This window comes from Rosa rugosa, chromosome 1, assembly GCF_958449725.1.
Source record: "Rosa rugosa chromosome 1, drRosRugo1.1, whole genome shotgun sequence".
NCBI classification, from domain to species: Eukaryota; Viridiplantae; Streptophyta; class Magnoliopsida; order Rosales; family Rosaceae; genus Rosa; species Rosa rugosa.
Genome location: NC_084820.1, coordinates 10,444,818 through 10,457,724, shown reverse-complemented (window position 1 = coordinate 10,457,724; position 12,907 = coordinate 10,444,818).

The following is a 12,907-nucleotide window of genomic DNA, read 5'->3' as shown; positions in this document are numbered from 1 at the left end:
GCCTCTCTTCAATTTGGGTTTTGTCAGATCTGGAAAATTCAAGAAAACTAATTTGGGGTGTGGTTTGGGATTGAGAATTTGAGGGCTTAGATTAATCTGAGAATCTTTTTAGTGATTTGTGATAAGATGCAATTGGACGGGTCTGAATCCGTGAGCATGAGTCCAACAACCCAAAGGTTACAGTCTCTGTCAGCCTCGGATACTAGAGGGAAGCATCGAATGTTGGCTGAGTTGAAAAGGTTCGAGCAAGAAGCTAGATTCTTAGAGGAAGAGCTGGTAATTTAAAGTTGAAGTGGGGCAAGATAGAGAGGTTCAATCCTTGTTGTTGCTGCTGCCTCTCAAGGATGATTGAAAGTAAGAAAGAAGAACTGATAAGCAAGGACGAAGTGACGATGAACATTCGTCTTTTGCATTCATGTAAAAAAAAAAAACTTTTATCATATAAAAAATAATAAATAAGAAAAAAAAAAGAGTAAAGGGTAAATTGGTCATTTTAAGTTTAAAATTGCCACATGGCAATCTCCGTAACGGAGCTAACGGCTCTAGGTATCAATCTTCGGTCGGGCAAAGAACCTCAGGTACCGATTTGATATTTTTTTAAGTTCAGGTACCAAAAGTTATAAAGAGGAAAAGTTCGGGTACCGTACGGACCATTTTCCCCTGAAGTTTAGATATTTATTGGAGCAATTTTTGTATTGACGTCTTATCCATCATAAGTTGTGTGAATTGACTTCTTCTTCTCTTTTTGCCAGAAAAAAAAAAAAAAAATTGACAAAAAAGAAGAAGAAGAGTTTATTATTTAAACAATAAACATTATAGTACATTGATAAGCATAAATGACCATCCGCAACCGCAACCCATTTGCTATATGCAAGATAAAAACAAACAAAAAAACACATGTTTAGTTTATACGTATGCTGCATGATTACATTTGTGAGTCATATTGTAATGATACCAGTATTCATAACCAAAACCCGTATGTTGAGGATCTATCGATGCTTAGGTAATAGGTATGCCACTATGCTTCATTAGAAAAGTTTTCGGTATACAAGCGCGATTTATTCAAGTTTAATTTCTTTCTCTAACTGTAATATACTTCTTAGCGATATTTTATACTAGAAAAAGAAAATGAAATGGGTTATAGAGAGATTGCGGAATGTCGCTCAAAGATGCTGATTTGACCCCTAGTTAACCATAATCCTTCTCTTGAATCAGCACCACAGGCAGCCAACCCCACTGAAAGAAACAAAGACAAACTGAGGAGATAGAAATTGCTTTTTTATTTCTGGTGGATAAAAAGGTTAGTTAACTAGCTTTAACACATAGACATTGCTACATGGATCAAAAGCTACACGCCCAACTTGGTTATATATGCCCTTTCCCTCCCTCATCAGTTTATCTGTAGATCGACTTTATTTAGTAGTAATATATAAGCTGTAAAGTTGAGACAAAACTTTTTCGTGCACAAAGTTTCATTAAATGCGATAGCTAGACGATTATTAGAGGAGCGTGATACACATTCAGTGATGAACTAAATGCCCCAATACATCAGCAACAAAATGACATTTTCGATATATGTATGAATATAAGCACGTACTTCTTCGATCCAAACTTCTCAAGAACTTTGCGACAAGGATGTGAAGGAACAACAATCTACATGTTAAATAAGTTACAAAGATTCTTTACTTGTAATCACACATATTGCTTGAGCATAAATCTTAATCGGTTAGGCAAATTAGGCAAACACCGTATATAGAAGCCAAGATTTTCACATTGACTTCATCGATGAGCTGATAATACGGTCGAACTTGTCCGGACCGTCCACTGACACCGCAGACCATATCTAAGCAAGAAAAACGTGGAAGATTTCATGCCATAGTTGGGGATCAACTTTTCATCTGAAGCAAATGTTTCATCTAGCTCATGGGTTTTGGAGAACATTTCAATGGGCTTAACCAGCTAGAAAAACTAGATGCCACACCTTCCCTTGGGCTCTACCAAAAACTCTTACACAATCCACAATTTTTATTTTTTGTTTTATTTTAGGGGGAAAAATGTAAACCGTACCCGACGTTCGTTTCATTAGTAAATTCGGTACCTCAATTTTTAAAAATGTCACATTGGTACTTGATGTTCACACCCTGACCCAAAATAAGTACTTCGAGCCGTTAACTCCATTACGGCTTTAGTCAACTGACATAACTTGAAGGGCATATGAGTAATTTCAATCTCTAATGTTATCTGTTATTATGGGTTCTTGACTCAAAGCACCAAAATAGACCAAATTTATCTCACTTACCCCAGCAACAAATTTTTGTTCCCACTAACCCAATTTAAATTGAAATGACAATTTTACCCTCAATTTAATTAATATATTACATCATGCCACTATCTCTCATCCTGTACACAGGTACACTGACCTCTCTCTCTCTCTCTCTGCGCCATGGCGGCTCCGAAATCAGAAGCCCACCACCGCCGGACCTTCACTGACCGCCGACCCCGATTGGATCAGAAGACGATCCCAGCTTTGCTGCGTTCAGAGCTCATCGGCGGAAGCATGGCGACCGGATCTTCCAGCCGGAACTCGAACTCTCCTCCAGAAAGCTCCGAATCTGGACCTTCCGTTGATTCTTTACCAGAGACGAAGACGTAGCTCCTGAAGATTGATTCCCTCTGCAATTTTTTTTTTCCGTCGGAGATCGACCACTTCTTCCTTTTATTTTTTTTTTGGACGACGTCCTTTTTTTTTTTGGACAACGTTTTTATTTTTATTTTTTTAATAGATAACATGGGGCAAAACGCCCATAATCAAAGAAAAAAAAAGGTTTTATTTGGGGGCAATAGACGTCTATTGGGGGGTAATAGACGTTTTGAATTGATGTAATCTTTTTTTTTTCTTTAATCAAAGTTTTGTTTGTCTAAATTTAGGAAGATTAGTTCTCATTCTGGTGACCGAAAGTTCTATTGGGGGGCAAGAGACGTCTATTGGGGGGCAATATACGTCTATTAGGGGGCAATAGACGTTTATTGCTCCCCAATAGACGTCTATTGCCCCTCTATTGGGGGGCAATAAATGTCTATTGGGGGTAATAAACATTTCCGGTGAGGTTTTCATAAAAATCCGGTGGGCGGCGGCAGGTGACCGGAATCCGGTGGTCGGCGGCCGGGCTCCGCGCGAAGTTCCTTATGGTTTTTTTATCTCTCTCTCTCTAAGTAACAAAGGTGAGGGTAAAATGGTATTAAAAAAAAAAAATCTTAATTGGGTATTAGGGAAGACCTCCTTAAAGTGTTTTGGATAAGAGGGAATTAAAAAAACTTAATGGGATAAGTGAGAAAAAAATCTCTAGAAATGAGGTAAATGGATAAAAACCCTATTTTATTTTCCCCTTCACCCACTCTCTCCGTTCGCATAATCAAGACCAACTACTTGATCTGGATAGGGATGAGTTCATTCTTCAATTGCAGAGGTTATATGACGTTATATATGCAAAATCACAAACCAGATAGCAAATCTAATTACATATATAGTCATAATCAAATCTAATTGCAGAGCCTCCGTGAACTTTGCCTTCTTCTTGATCATGAAGATCTCTTTCCCCTAAACTGTTCTTGACACCCAGTCAACAAGTTGCTTATGCCCGAATTGATTGCCTGATAGTCTGATACGGGCAATCACTCCAGAAGAAACCACGCTCACTTTTAGGAACAAATTTACTTCATCATTACCAGTCTCTGCCTGCAAGAACAACAACCGTAAACTGTTTAAACCCCAAAAACAAACAAACCCAGAAAACCAAATCCCAAAATTCCCAACAAAGGCCCAAACTTTAAGCATTACGGAGACTCTTCCAGAAGCGTGAACGACCTTGATGTAACCAAGACAAGGTTGCAGTTAGATTCGTAGTAATACGTTGGCCGGAGCAAGAAAGAGGGAAAAAAAAAATCTCCAAGTGACAACTATAACTTTGTTCATTCTGAACCTGTGTCATCCAAGGAGGAAAAATCTACACAGCTTAATGCTTGGGCAGAATCATCGAGGGGCAGACAAGTTGTGAGCCCCGAAAAAATTTATCAAGCTTAATTGAGATAGTTTGACAAATTACTTATCGATTTAAGTAATTAGTAAATGTGCTCGAGAATAATTTCAGAAATTTTCACAATGTAAAATCCTCAATTTAAGAGTTAGATAATAAAATACATGACAGGACAAGTTCGTGAAAATTTTTTGATCAAGAAGAACTTCATTAATAATGAACTGGTTATAACGAGTTTGGGCAACATCTCATACATAGAAATGACCACTAGACTTCACACTGGAACTCTATAATGACTAACTGAATGAGCCAAAAAGGCTCCGACTCCAAACAAAGCCATTTTTGCTAAACGGTGAGCAATCTTGGTGCCATCACGTTTCACAAAATGGCAACTACAGACTTAAAATACACTAAAAGAAAACTTGCACAACAACTAAATGGCAAAGACAATATGCGTAGGAGCAGTGAATCCTTGACAACTCAACGAGTTCGTGAAAATTTTCGGGGAATTTTTCGAATACCGATTTAATTTTTACAAATTTTGGAAGTTTGGGAAACATTGAAATATTTATGGAAAAAGAAAAGAAAATCAACGGTGCGATCGTGGCCTTCTATTCCACCACCTCTTCATCCTAGCCATTGAAGTAAATTGGAACTTAGGGTATAAATACCCCATGATCTGATGAAGACTCCAAATTACTCTAGAGCACCTCGCAGTCTCGACTCGCGAAAGGGAGACCGCGACCCGATCTATTGGCCTGATCGGTGCTCCTCCGTCTGGTCACCTCCGGCCGGCGCAAGTATACTAATCTCTTCGTCTCGCCGTTGTCGACAGCCCTGTGGACATGGATCATCTATGCATCGAACGAGGAAGGACAATCGAGGATCGGAAGCTTGAAAGTTTTCCGGTAGGTTTCTGCAGATTCCGGCAACTCCATCCACTGTTTAGGCTGCATGTGGTATGAAAATTTTTCCTCTCAACACGCTTTACCTACTAGTACAATTAGATTTTCAATTCTATCAAGTTTTGATAAATTGGTTTTTGGGTTTGTTTCTGGTTCGCCGTCGATGTTGCCATTGGCGACCTTCTAGCCTCTTCTGGTTCGCCTTCCACCTTGTCACCGTCTGTTGACGTGGGTTGGCTTATACTAGAGCTAAATTCCAGAGGTACCAGTTTGGAGTACAATGAATCCTCAATTTGTTGTTCGTCGAAGTTTGGGCATGTACGTGAGGATAGTGTTAGCCAAATAGTCACCCTCAAGTATAAGAGGTACAAGTAATAGTATAAGGATTTAAGAAAGGTTGTCGAACCCACGAGGATTGGATTACTTTCACTAGCTAGGGTGTTAATCTAAGGAGAGCTAGAATATGCAAATGCACAATCACAAACCTAAATTCACAAGGAAATCTAAGCTCATGGTGAGTATGCACATTGTGGTGGTAGTGAGTTTGTTGGATAGTGTGGTGAACCAAATTAAAATAAATGCTCAAATGTAAGCTAAACTACTCTAAACTAAACTAGTAATATAATGGATGAAGTTAGGGGTTGGATTGTCTACCACTAGCCTCCCTTGCAAGTATTGAAGTTTAAATACATGCAAGTGATGTTATTCTAAGTTCCCAATTACCTTATTTGCCTCCGGATAACACTACAAAGGCTTAAACTCCTTTAATGTTATCAATTCCAACCGGATAAGTCTAGAATTAACTACCTAAGAACAAATTCTATTACCGGTTATGTCTCAATTCATTGTTCCTAGATGCATAAAGCTTTGAGTTTAGATAATCATGCAAGCAAACCAATCCTAGATCTCACAACCTTTATATGCGCGTAGAGGATGCTATCATGCTATCAATGCTTAAAGTTAACTACTCCCTAAACATTTTTGCAAGAGATGACAAACACAACACATTCAAAGTAGTTAAGTTTGAATGAATGCATTCACTTTTTGAATTAGCATATGAAGATGAAAATCACAAATAACATCAAATGTAAATTAAAACAACAATTCGTACAAGTTTGGCTAGGGCTTTCAACCCTAGCCCCAACAAAGTAACTATTCACTCATAATCATACAAATTAGCATCAAATCTATAAAGTACATCAAGGTAATTAAAGAGTTAAGGAAAGAATGAACTGATTGAAGCTTGACAAATCAATGGCTAGCTCCTTCTTTGTTTTCCTCCTTCAATGCTTCTTGAATCCTCCTTGATGATGGAATGGGTGGATGATGAACTTCTTGTTGATGATTAATGAAATGGTGATGAAGATATGATGCTTCTTTAGCTAACTTTAAGTGGTAGTGATGGTGTAGTGGAGGTGGTAATGGAGTTTTTGGTAGTGGAAGATGATAATTGTGGTGGTGGTGAGGAGATGGAGTGGTAAGGGGAGTATGAGTTTTATGGATTTAGATTTTGGAAGGTAGATATGGAGGTTTTGGGGAGGAGATGAAGAGAGAAAGAAGATGCAATGGGGTGGTATATATGGGTGATGTCTCTTCCTTATGAAGAATGGGTGCTTAAATAGATGGAGTGAGATTTGAAAATGGTGTTGTGAAGTCAAGATAGCAGCTAGGTTTTTGAATTGAGCAAAGAGATGGAGTATAAGAGTAGTAATAGATCCCAAAAACAAGGGAAAAGAGTATGAGAGTGATGACGTAGGTTAGAATAGGAAATGATTAGCGAGGGATGGTGATTAAGCCTAAAACATGATAGATATTGAAGTGATGATGATGGTGGACTTTTGGGTAATATGGAGTGTTTGGTTGAATTGGAACCAAAAGCTTTGGAATTTGGTTAAGATAGAATGATGGTGAATGAATTAATGGAATAAATGCTATGGTACTTATTCTCCTTACTCCTCCATGAATATGGCCGGAAAATACATGGCACCACCATGAGTGGTGGTTCGCTGGAATTTAGGATTTAACATTTTGCTCCACATTTGACTGTCATTCTTCCTGGCTCCAATTCTCCACTTCAAAGGCCAAAATTGATGTTTCCTTCACTCTTGCAATATTCCTAGATAAATAAGAAAATGATGTAGTGAAAGCTAAAATAGACTCAAAAAAGAGTTAAGTTCAATATTTAAGGGAATGCATATCTATGTAAATTATGGTCTAACAGATAGCAGCTGATCGTTAAGTTGACAGTTTAATAATCATACGCTCAAGGGTAAATTCTTACTCTTAGATTGAAATATTGCTCTTTGCATGGTACTTGTTGATAGTTGGGATGAATTGTGGTGTTGTGGTTGAAATCGAAATGGACTGGTTATGAGTTTGATTTTGTTAAAGTTGTCTTATTCTTGGTGTTTGGATTTTATGCTTGAATTAGGGAATTAGTTTGGATGAATTAATATATCTGCATGTTGGTGATATTGCAATGGTGGACAGGGATTGGTTGCCATGTTTGTATGTATACTGTGAATAGGAATTTTGTTAAGGATGGTGAATTGGACTGTCATAGTTTGCAGTGAAATTGGTTATTGAATGAAAGGTTGTAATGAGGGCATTTGATTTAGTCTACCTGCTCTCTTAAGTGAGAGTTTGAATGTAATACCGAATTGAGAAAGATTTGGAATTGTTGATGGAATTAGTATTGGTTGTGTGATGTCCCGGAAATTCGTATTTATTTTCCGAGGATTTTCTGGAATCTAATTTGTGGTTATTGGACGGTTTCGTGGCTCGTGGATGGAGCGGAAGTGTTTCGGATGAATTTTTATTCAGAAAGTATGACTTTAAGGGGGTTGCAAAGGTTGACTTTTGAAGCGTTGAGATTCTCCTAAAAATTCCTTCACGAAAGTTGTAGAGCGCGTCGATACGAGTTCGTGGACATGTGGAACGCGGAAATCGGAGTTCGTATGAGAAAATTATGAGCGTTTGAAAATTAGGAAAGTTACTATTTTCATTTTGGTAAGTTTCCATTTTCGGAAACTCTCTTTTCTCTCCGTTCTCTCTCCTGATTTTCGACTGACCCGACCCAGACCCGGTGGATCCGACCCGGATTTTCCGGTGAGCTCCGGCGACGGTAGACCACCAGACGAGCCCAGATCAGTTCGCCTCCTCCGTGCGCTCCACCCTGTGGTGTTGGTTTGCACGGTGGTTCACCGGAAGGTGGAGATCGGAGTAGCTACAGTCGACGCCATCGGGACCCGACTGGAAATCCACTTTTCCGGCGACGTCTCGGCCGATCCTTCTCTGTTTTGGAATCACCTCCTCCTTCTGATCATCCTCATACCTACCTTGAAGGACGATTTTGCGTGTGGAGTGGAAGATCAAGGGTTGAAGATCAGCGGTGTACAGTGAATCTGAAGCTTGATCAGACGGCAGCGATTGGTCGATCTTGTGAGCTTGATCTAGGACGATCTAGACCGATCTAGGTTTAGCTCCAGGTATGAAAGTTGCTCTACTCTTCATGATGATCGTGTTTGTTGGCCTTGATTTTCCGGTGGTCGAGTTTGACCCGGCGGCGGTACCACCTCCTGTGGCGGCGTTCCGGCCATGAAAGGGATAGTTTCAGGTGTTATATATGTTCTACTCGTCGATACGAGCGTTTTGATATATAATACGCATATTTTGGAGTTCGTATGAAATTGTTATGATTTTTACGATTTCATACCGGTTGATTTATTCGATCCTTGAGGATTCGAGCGTCCGATCAACTTGTGGTTTGGTCATATCGATCGTGGACGTATTCCTGAGGCTTTGGGAGGTCTCGGATGTGGTTTTGCCTCGATTGGCGCCACTTTGGGAATTTTGGTTCGATTTAGGGTTTCGAACGTTATTCCTTGTGATTCGTTGACTGAATCAGAGCTGTGCTTCCTTAGGTACTTGGCGAAGTATTTGGACGGTTATTTGGTGGATCGGCTGCTTTGTTCTGTATTGAAGACGCAGCAGGAGTTTCGAGGTGAGTAATCTCACAAGGTTCATTTACGAATGGAATACCTTTTTGTTTTCAGAGTTATTGATTTAACTGCAAACTATAGTTGGTATTAGTAGGCATTCCTGAGCAGATGACTACATAGATATATATTTAAGTGAAATATATATGTTTTGGTGGTTTGTGGATTTATGAAAACAATAGGCATGAATGATGCGTTTTATTGTTTTGGGTTGTGGCTTTTGGAAAACAAATGATTGTGGAAATGTTGATTTCGATTTGTTTTGAAAAGTGTTGAGATTTGTGTATGAATACAATATGCATGAATTGATGCTATTTATTGTTTTGTGTTATGGCTTTTTGGAAAACAATGATTATGGAAATGTTGATTTCGATTGTTTTGAAAAGCGTTGCGATTTGTGTAATGTTTTTGAGTCCTGTGCGACTGCTTTAATGTTTTGCTCCAAGGGACTGTGCGGCCCGAGGAACGAAGGTCTATGACCTTGGGCAGAATATCAGGTAATCACGTCTTTGGCCGGACGAGTGGTTACGTTTTCAGTTAGAGCTCTAATCTATCTGCCATATAGGTAATTCATGGGGTAACGGGAATTGGTTATTGATAACTCATGACATTACGTGTTTTTAGGGAACAAGTGTGAGTTGCTTCCTTATTAACGGTTTTTAGGGAGACAAGGTGCAAGTTGTTTTCCTTATTAACGAATTGATAGAATTCAAGTGTGCGTTGTTTTCTATGGTACGATTTTGGTACAATTGATAGAAATCAAGTGTGAGTTGCTTTCTATGTTATATTGATAGAATTCAAGTGTGCGTTGTTTTCTATGGTACAATTGATAGAATTCAAGTGTGAGTTGTTTTCTATGCTATATTTGATAGAAATCAAGGAGTGTGTTGCTTTCTATGTTTCGTTTTAAAAGAAACCAAGGTTTAAGTTGCTTTCTTTTATTTCGATTTGAATGGAAATTAAAGTGTGAGTTGTTCTCCTTTATTTCGTGTTTTTAAGGGATCAAAGCGTGATTTGGGTTCTCGATTGAAACGTGCGGGCTTTTATCCCGTGATTTTGGTGTGAGTTGTTTTGAGTTACTCATACGGGCTTGCAAAAGCTTACCGGGTTTGTTGTGTGACAACCCGGTGCACTATTCAAACGGTGTAGGGGTTAATCCTACAGGTTAGGATAATCGGGGCTGAAGCTGAGGTAGCTTGTTGGCAGCAGAACAGGTAGGAAGCAAATTTGGTTGGCTTTGCCATTGTTATGACTTCCGCTATGTAGTGAAACTCTGAGGAGCTTTTACGTTTTATCTTGTTGTTGACAATTTAATTCGTAAGCTTATGTAATATATGACTCTGTGGGCGGGTCAATATTGTTATAGTGGGTTCAGGGCATCAATATGTATGTTGTATAAGGGAAAAAGTTTTCCAGGTATTTGGTATTGATGGTTGAATGATCACGCATATGTAATTATGAGATTATATATCGATTTTTCTTTGTGTTAAAAATCAGGGGCGTGACAGGTTGTGAATGTTTGAAAAGAGATCAAGTTATGATTCTGGGTGTCCTTAGTAGTTTGGGCAGACCTTGTGTGAAATAGGAATTATGTTGGGTATCCATAGTAATTCTGTCAAGTTACTGTGCAACGAAATTTGAAATGGAAAGTGGTCCAATATTAATCCGACATAGTCGTAATTGGTCGATATTTTAATTCCAAATAAAATGTTTGGTAATCGGGATAATTATCGTACTTATCGCGATTGGTCTAATTTGGTCAATCTTGGTCAAACAAGGAAACGTTAGTCAAACCTTGGTCAACTCATGGTCAAACCAGGAAAAGTTGGTTGGGCGATTTCTTAATTGTCGAGATTTTAAGAATTGTTCAATAAATTATTAACGATCGAAATGTCGGAACTTAGGACTCCATTACTCGAGGAACGGAAGGTTCGCGACACTCGGAGTATGTGAGAGAAAGCATCGGAATCCAGGTAGAGGATTCGGGACTCTCTTCGATGTGTGATTTTATTTCGTTAAGTTGTTTTAATATGATGCATGTTAAGTTGTGTGGCTTGGTTCAGTTAAAATGCGAAGCATACTAACCAAATCGTATGAGAAATGTTGATGGCTTGAGAGCGAAGGGTAACACTGACTTCCTTGGGTTCGATCCCCTTAACCTCCGGAGGGTTTGCTACATCGGTCGAACAGTGAGCGATCGCCATGACGACCTGATTCCATGTATGTAGCTAGGTAGCAGACATTCTCACTACGCTTACCTGGATTACAAACTAATTGAGGTAAGGTCGTGTAGTGGGTCCATGGGACCGGCCATTAGGTAAGATTCAGCATGCATGTTTATTTGAGTAACTTGCATCAATTTTCACGTCAAAATGCAGTTTTAAAAAGTTTGTCGTTCCATGAAATATTTGGTTTAAGCAAGTTTTCATACTGGGCAGCTCAAAAATTTACTTATTTAGTGGTTTTAAATCTAGTCGGGGTAGAGTTCCTGTTGAGCAGCAATGATGAAAGCTCACCCCTACAACAGTGTGGATGCAGGTACTGTGCACTAGTGACAGGACAATAGTGGACGGAGCTGGGTGTGCGGAACAAGTTCGGTAAACCAACTTCCGGACTTTATTTTATATTCTATTTCTCAAATTTCGTGTTCTGGAACTGTTGGAAACTAGCCTGGTGTCGAATCTAGTTGAACTCTTGTTCCTTGAAGTTCGTTATCTTCGGGTGAACATCCATCTCAAGTTGTAGACGAACAAATTGATTTAGTGAATTAAAGAATTTCACCTCAAAATTATTTTCAAGCTCCGTTGTGAGTTTACAAAAAGTTTACTAAACAAAATGCCTAGCGGATTTTTAGGACGTAAATCCAGTGTTCAGTTTATGTTTTAAAGACTTGCGGCACTGTTATGTGCTTAACCTGGTGAGGTGCAGCTTGGGGCATTACACATGTCATGCAATTGCGATATCGAAATTGCTACTCTTCATCCTCCTGAATCTGAAGTTGACCCATCTCACTATAATCCTCCACTACCCACATCCCAAGAACAATCTTTATCTCCAAAAGAGTTCCCGGAAGTTGCAGAATGAGCGATCTTGGGCTCATCGTCGTCACTGTCGGAGCTAGAAATCCCAATCGAATGGCCCCCCGACAGCAAGCTTAGCCTGGACTGGGTCCAGAACCTCATTTCCGTCTTCGATTGGTCTAAAGAAATCTAACACCAACCCAATTCCCAGAGGTTCTTCCAGTCTGGGTTTTTGATTCCTTGGTTCTTTGCACCTCTAAGATTCTTCACAAAGAACCCAATTGCGTCAAGATCGACGGCTGCCGAATTTCACATGATCAGCAGTGTGATCGAGAAGAGAGAGAGAGAGAGACACTACCTACTACTAGGAGTAGTAACCAAGGAACAGGGCGGAGGGGCTCTCTGTCAAGAACAAATGCTAATTAAGAAAAGGGAGAGATTAAGGTAATTTATATAAAATCTGGGCTGGGATTCTGAGCAGAGCCTTGCTACAGCTTTTGGGTTCTCAAAATCGACTCAATTGAGAATTGAGAGTTGGAGAAACTGAAATTTGAAGCATGAGTGCTTGAGAAGTGAAGATGAGTTTGAACTTTGAAGATGAGAAACAGGGAGAGTTGGAAGGAAGAAGAAGAAGAACGAGAGTGAGGAAGAAGAAGAGATTGAGTGAAGGGACAAAATTACCCTTTAAAATATGTCGACTGACAGCCACCGTAACGGAGTTAACGGCTCCAGGTACTTATGTTAGGTCGGGGTGTGAACATCAGGTACCAATGTGACATTTTTTAAAATTGAGGTACCGAAGTTATTAATGAAACGAATGTCGAGTACTGTTCGCATTTTTTTTTCCTTTATTTTATTGGAAGAAGGAGATCCGGATTCGTGATTTGTATAAATATTTTGTTGAAGAAAAATATATTATAAATAATATGTCAGTTGGCAACAATGTCTAC